This window comes from Stenella coeruleoalba, assembly GCF_951394435.1.
Source record: "Stenella coeruleoalba genome assembly, chromosome: 1".
NCBI classification, from domain to species: domain Eukaryota; kingdom Metazoa; phylum Chordata; class Mammalia; order Artiodactyla; family Delphinidae; genus Stenella; species Stenella coeruleoalba.
This window is the reverse complement of record NC_137169.1, coordinates 113,996,773-114,004,981: the sequence shown is the minus strand read 5'-3', so window position 1 is coordinate 114,004,981 and position 8,209 is coordinate 113,996,773.

Below are 8,209 nucleotides of genomic sequence, written 5' to 3'. Positions count from 1 at the left end.
TGCTATGCAGCTGCTTCCCACTAGCTATCTATTTTACATTTGGTAGTATATATATGTCAGTGCTACTCTTTCACTGCATCCCAGCTTACCCTTCCCCCTCCCCATGTCAAGTCCATTCTCTACATCTGCATCTTTATTCCTGTCCTGCCCCTAGGTTCATCAGGACCATTTTTTTTTAGATTCCATGTATATGTGTTAGCATACAGTATTTGTTTTTCTCTTTCTGACTTACTTCACTCTGTATGATAGTGGGCAGTAGCTATTAACCACTACCCCCCACATCTGAGTCTTAGGAGTTTTATCTACTATTCAATTAATTATGTGATCCACCTATAATCTCAGTAGACTACATCAGCATAGCTATTTCAATCTCTTTTATCCATTTATATTAAGCACTAAAATATGACTTCTCATCCCCAGGGTCTTTTCTATCCTTTTTAAAAGCTAAAAAGTTTTACTTCCATCTGCATCCTACACAAAACTATACAAAACTCCTGTTGTTTATGTCACAACTTTATACAATAGCTATAAAGTTCTATGCAGTTTGAACATAAAACTACCAAACTTTCCTGCCACTCACCGTGCCTAAAGATATTTTTCTTCTTGAATGTTATGGAAAAATACATTTACTTACAAGATAAAAGGAGATTGCTTAAATGCTGAGAGCACAAAGATTCAAGGCTGTAATCTAAAAACTCCAAGTAAAACTCGATATTCCTGAAAGATGCACTAACAATTATTCTATCCTTATGTGTATTTCCCTGAAACCTCTAGAGTAATATACACTGAACGTTGAGAAGGCTGTTCCTACCCTAGAAAAGAGGCAAATAATTATTTCATGTTTTATTCTAATATTTAGAGAATTGTAAGTTTGTGTTAATATGGTACTTTTATAAAATTTACAATTATTATTAAATTACTTAAGTAATTAGTAAAATGTAATAAATGAATCTGTTAAGAAAAAAATAATACAACAGCAGTGATATTATGGCTTATATAGCATAAAATTATAATTAGATAAATAATAAGTAAGCACCACTTACTCTGTCATAATAATCCTGTTTCAAATGAACCTAGAACTCAGTTTGTGAAGCCCAGACAATGAACTAACTGGGAGCCAGGATTCTTCTTTCTTTCAGCAAAAATAACTGCATTTAAATATTAATTCTTGAGGAGACGTTCAAGATGGCGGAGGAGTAAGACATGGAGATCACCTTCCTCCCCACAAATACATCTACATGTGGAACAACTACTGAACACCGGCAGAAAACCTAAGACTTCCCAAAAGGCAAGAAACTCCCCACGTACATGGGTAGGGTAAAAGAAAAAAGAAAAAACAGAGACAAAAGAATAGGGACGGGACCTGCACCAGTGGGAGGGAGCTGTGAATGAGGAAAGGTTTCCACACACTAGGAGCCCCTTCGCGGGTGGAGACTGCGGGCGGCGGAGTAGGGGAGCCTCGGAGCCGCGGAGCCGCGGAGGAGAGCACAGGGGTGCAGAGGGCAAAGAGGAGAGGATAAAGCAGAGAGATTCCCGCATGGAGGATCGGTGCCAACTGGCACTCACCAGCTTGAGAGGCTTGTCTGCTCACCCGCCGGGGCGGGCGGGGCTGGGAGCTGAGGCTCGGGCTTCGGTCAGAGCGCAGTGAGAGGACTAGGGTTGGCGGCGTGAACACAGCCTGAAGGGGGCTAGTGAGCCACAGCTAGCCGGGAGCGAGTACTGGAAAAACTCTGGACCTGCCCAAGAGACAAGAGACCATTGTTTCCGGGTGAGTGAGGAGAGGGGATTCAGAGCACCGCCTAACTGAGCTCCAGAGACAGGAGCGAGCCATGGCTAACAGCGCGGACCCGAGAGACAGGCATGAAATGCTAACGCTGCTGCTGCAGCCACCAAGAAGCCTGTGTGCAAGCACAGGTCACTATTCACACCTCCCCTCCCGGGAGACTGCGCAGCCCACCACTGCCAGGGTCCCATGATACAGGGACAACTTCCCCCGGAGAACACACGGCCCCTCCGTCCCCCAGTCCTGAGTGAGCCAGAGACCCCTAATCAGCTGCTACTTTAACCCCGGCCTGTCTGAGTGAAGAACAGATGCCCTTCAGGCGACCTACACACAGAGGTGGAGCCAAATCCACAGCTGAACCCCAGGAGCTGTGCAAACAAAGAAGAGAAAGGGAAATTCCTCCCAGCAGCCTCAGGAGCAGTGGATTAAATCTCCACAATCAACTTGATGTACCCGGCATCTCTGGAATACCTGAATAGATAACGAATCATCCCAAAATTGAGGTGGTGGACTTTGGGAGCAACTGTAGACTTGGGGTTTGCTTTCTGCATCTAATTTGTTTCTGGTTTTATGTTTATCATAGATAAGTATTTAGAATGTATTATCATTGGTAGATTTGTTTATTGATTTGGTTGCTCTCTTCCTTTTTTTTTTAATATATATAGAATTTTTTTCCTTTTTCTCTTTTTGTGAGTGTGTATGTTTATGCCTCTTTGTGCAATTTTGTTTGTATAGCTTTGCTTTTACCATTTGTCCTAGAGTTCTGTCTGTCCGTTTTTTGTTTTTTAGTATAGTTTTTAGTGTTTGTTATCATTGGGGGATTAGATTTTTGGTTTTCTTGCTCTCTTCTTTCTTTCCTTTTCTTTATTACTTTAAAATTTTTTTTATTTTTAATAATTTTCTTTTATATTTCATTTTAATGACTCTTTTATTTTATTTTATTTGATTCTTTCTTTCTTTTTCTCCCTTTTCTTCTAAGCCATGTGGCTGACAGTGTCTGGGGCTCAAGCCAGGTGTCAGGCCTGTGCCTTTGAAGTGGGAGAGCCGAGTTCAGGACACTGGTCCACCAGAAACCTCCCAGCTCCACGTAATATCAACTGAAAAGCTCTCCTAGAGATCTCCATCTCAACAATAAGATGCAGCTCTACTCAACGACCAGCAAGCTCAAGTGCTGGACACCCCATGCCAAACAACTAGCAAGACAGGAACACAACCCCACTCATTAGCAGAGAGGCTGCCTAAAATCATAATAAGTCCACAGACACCCCAAAACACACCACCAGACGTGGACCTGCCCACCAGAAAGACAAGATCCAGCCTCATCCACCACAACACAGGCACTAGTTCCCTCCACCAGGAAGCCTACACAACTCACTGAACCAACCTTAGCCACTGGAGACAGACACCAAAAACAATGGTGACTACAAACATGCAGCCAGCAAAAAGAAGACCCCAAACACAATAAGTTAAGCAAAATGAAAAGACAGACAAACACACAGCAGATGAAGGAGTAAGGCAAAAACCCACCAGAACAAACAAATGAAGAGGAAATAGGCAGTCTACCTGAAAAAGAATTCAGAGTAATGGTAGTAAAGATGATCCAAAATCTTGGAAGTAGAATGGAGAAAATAAAAGAAACTTTTAATAAGGACCTAGAAGAAGTAAAGAGCAAACAAACAATGATGATCAACACAATAAATGAAATTAAATATTCTCTAGGAGGAATTAATAGCAGAAAAACTGAGGAAGAAAATGGATAAGTGACCTGGAAGATAAAATACTGGAAATAACTACTGCAGAGCAGCATAAAGAAAAAAGAATGAAAAGAACTGAGGACAGTCTCAGAGACCTCTGGGACAACATTAAATGCATTAATATTCAAATTATAGGGGTTCCAGAAGAAGAAGAGAAAAAGAAAGGGACTGAGAAAATATTTGAAGAGATTATAGTTGAAAACTTCCCTAATATGGGAAAGGAAATAGTTAATCAAGTCCAGGAAGCACAGAGAGTCCCATACAGGATAAATCCAAGGAGAAATACGCCAAGACACATATTAATCAAACTGTCAAAAATTAAATACAAAGAAAACATATTAAAAGCAGCAAGAGAAAAACAACAAATAACACACAAGGGAATCCCCATAAGGTTAACAGCTGATCTTTCAGCAGAAACTCTGCAAGCCAGAAGGGAGTGGCAGGACATATTGAAAGTGTTGAAGGAGAAAAACCTGCAACCAAGATTACTCTACCCAGCAAGGATCTCATTCAGATTTGATGGAGAAATTAAAACCTTTACAGACAAGCAAAAGCTGAGAGAGATCAGCACCACCAAACCAGCTTTACAAAAATGCTAAAAGAAACTTCCCTAGGCAAGAAACACAAGAGAAGGAAAAGACCTACAATAACGAACTCAAAACAATTAAGAAAATGGGAATAGGAACATACATATCAATAATTACCTTAAATGTAAATGGACTAAATGCTCCCACCAAAAGACACAGATTGGCTGAATGGATACAAAAACAAGACCCGTATATATGCTGTCTACAAGAGACCCACTTCAGACCTAGAGACACATACAGACTGAAAGTAAGGAGATGGAAAAAGATATTCCATGCAAATGGAAACCAAAAGAAAGCTGAAGTAGCAATTCTCATATCAGAGAAAATAGACTTTAAAATAAAGACTATTAGAAGAGACAAAGAAGGACACTACATAATGATCAAGGGATCAATCCAAGAAGAAGATATAACAATTGTAAATATTTATGAACCCAACATAGGAGCACCTCAATACATAAGGCCAATACTAACAACCATAAAAGGGGAAATCAACAGTAACACATTCATAATAGGGGACTTTAACACCCCACTTTCACCAATGGACAGATCATCCAAAATGAAAATAAATAAGGAAACACAAGCTTTAAATGATACATTAAATAAGCTGGACTTAACTGATATTTATAGGACATTCCATCCAAAAACCACAGAATACACATTTTTCTCGAGTGCTCATGGAACATTCTCCAGGATAGATCTTGCGTCACAAATCAAGCCTTGGTAAATTTAAGAAAATTGAAACTGTATCAAGTATCTTTTCTGTCCACAATGCTATGAGACTAGATATCAATTACAGGAAAAGTTCTGTAAAAAATACAAACACATGGAGGCTAAACAATACACTACTTAATAATGAAGTGATCACTGAAGAAATCAAAGAGGAAATTAAAAACAACCTACAAACAAATGACAATGGAGACACAATGACCCAAATCCTATGGGATGCACCAAAAGCAGTTCTAAGAGGGAAGCTTAGAGCAATACAATCCTACCTTAAAAACAGGAAACATCTCGAATAAACAACCTAACCTTGCACCTAAAGCAATTGGAGAAAGAAGAACAAAAAAACCCCAAAGTTAGCAGAAGGAAAGAAATCATAAAAATCAGATCGGAAATAAATGAAAAAGAAATTAAGGAAACGATAGCAAAGATCAATAAAACTAAAAGCTGGTTCTTTGAGGAGATAAACAAAATTGATAAACCATTAGCCAGACTCATCAAGAAAAAAAGGGAGAAGACCCAAATCAATAGAATTAGAAATGAAAAAGGAGAAGTAACAACTGACACTGCAGAAATACAAAAGATCCTGAGAGATTACTACAAGCAACTATATGCCAATAAAATGGACAACCTGGAAGAAATGGACAAATTCTTAGAGATACACAACCTGCCAAGACTGAATCAGGAAGAAATAGAAAATATGAACAGACCAATCACAAGCACTGAAATTGAGACTGTGATTAAAAATCTTCCAACAAACAAAAGCCCAGGACCAGATGGCTTCACAGGCGAATTCTATCAAACATTTAGAGAAGAGCTAACACCTATCCTTCTCAAACTCCTACAAAAAATAGCAGGGGGAGGAACACTCCCAAACTCATTCTACGAGACCACCATCACCCTGATACCAAAACCAGACAAGGATGTCACAAAGAAAGAAAACTACAGGCCAATATCACTGATAAACATAGATGCAAAAATCCTCAACAAAATACTAGCAAACAGAATCCAACAGCACATTAAGAGGATCATACACCATGATCAGGTGGCGTTTATTCCAGGAATGCAAGGATTCTTCAATATACACAAATCACTCAACGTGATACACCATATTAACAAATTGAAGGAGAAAAACCATATGATCATCTCAATAGATGCAGAGAAAGCCTTAGACAAAATTCAACACCAATTTATGATAAAATCCCTGCAGAAAGTAGGCATAGAGAGAACTTTCCTTGACATAATAAAGGCCAACATCGTCCTCAATGGTGAAAAACTGAAAGCATTTCCACTAAGATCAGGAACAAGACAAGGATGCCCATTTTCACCACTCTTATTCAACATAGTTTTGGAAGTTTTAGTCACAGCAATCAGAGACGAAAAGGAAATAAAAGGAATCCAAATTGGAAAAGAAGAAGTAAAGCTGTCACTGTTTGTAGATGACATGATACTATACATAGAGAATCCTAAAGATGCTACCAGAAAACTACTAGAGCTAATCAATGAATTTGGTAAAGTAGCAGGATACAAAATTAATGCACAGAAATCTCTTGCATTCCTATACACTAATGATGAAATATCTGAAAGTGAATTCAAGAAAACACTCCCATTTACCATTGCAACAAAAAGAATAAAATATCTAGGAATAAACCTACCTAAGGAGACAAAAGACCTGTATGCAAATAATTATAAGACACTGATGAAAGAAATTAAAGATGATACAAACAGATGGAGAGATATACCATATTCTTGGATTGGAAGAATCAACATTGTGAAAATAACTCTACTACCCAAAGCAATCTACAGACTTAATGCAATCCCTATCAAACTACCACTGGCATTTTTCACAGAACTAGAGGAAAAAACCTCACAATTTGTATGGAAACACAAAAGACCCCGAATAGCCAAAGCAATCTTGAGAACAAAAAACAGAGCTGGAGGAATCAGGCTCCCTGACTTCAGACTATACTGCAAAGCCACAGTAATCAAGACAGTATGGTACTGGCACAAAAACAGAAAGATAGATCAATGGAACAGGATAGAAAGCCCAGAGATAAACCCACGCACATATGGTCACCTTATCTTTGATAAAGGAGGCAGGAATGTACAGTGGAGAAAGGAAAGTCTCTTCAATAAGTGGTGCTGGGAAAACTGGACAGGTGCATGTAAAAGTATGAGATTAGATCACTCCCTAACACCATACACAAAAATAAGCTCAAAATGGATTAAAGACCTAAGTGTAAGGCCATAAACTATCAAACTCTTAGAGGAAAACATAGGCAGAACACTCTATGACATAAATCACAGCAAGATCCTTTCTGACCCACCTCCTAGAGAAATGGAAATAAAAACAAAAATAAACAAGTGGAACCTAATGAAACTTCAAAGCTTTTGCACAGCAAAGGAAACCATAAACAAGACAAAAAGACAACCCTCAGAATGGGAGAAAATATTTGCAAATGAAACAACTGACAAAGGATTAATCTCCAAAATTTATAAGCAGCTCATGCAGCTCAATAACAAAAAAACAAACAACCCAATCCAAAAATGGGCAGAAGACCTAAATAGACATTTCTCCAAAGAAGATATACAGACTGCCAACAAGCACATGAAGGAATGCTCAACATCATTGATCATTAGAGAAATGCAAATCAAAACTACAATGAGATATCATCTCACACCAGTCAGAATGGCCATCATCAAAAAATCTAGAAACAATAAATGCTGGAGAGGGTGTGGAGAAAAGGGGACCCTCTTGCACTGTTGGTGGGAATGTAAATTGATACAGCCACTGTGGAGAACAGTATGGAGGTTCCTTAAAAAACTACAAATAGAGCTACCATATGACCCAGAAATCCCACTACTGAGCATATACCCTGAGATAACCATAATTCAAAAAGAGTCGTGTACCAAAATGTTCATTGCTGCTCTATTTACAATAGCCCGGAGATGGCAACAACCTAAGTGTACAATCATTGGATGAATGGATGAAGAAGATGTGGCACATATATACAATGGAATATTACTCAGCCATAAAAAGAAACGAAATTGAGCTCTTTGTAATGAGATGGATAGACCTAGAGTCTGTCATACAGAGTAAAGTAAGTCAGAAAGAGAAAGACAAATACCATATGCTAACACATATATATGGAATTTAAGAAAAAAAATGTCATGAAGAACCTAGGGGTAAGACAGGAATAAAGACACAGACCTACTAGAGAATGGACTTGAGCATATGGGGAGGGGGAAGGGTAAGCTGTGACAAAGCGAGAGAGTGGCATGGACATATATACACTACCAAACATAAGGTAGATAGCTAGTGGGAAGCAGCCACATAGCACAGGGATATCGACTCGGTGCTTTGT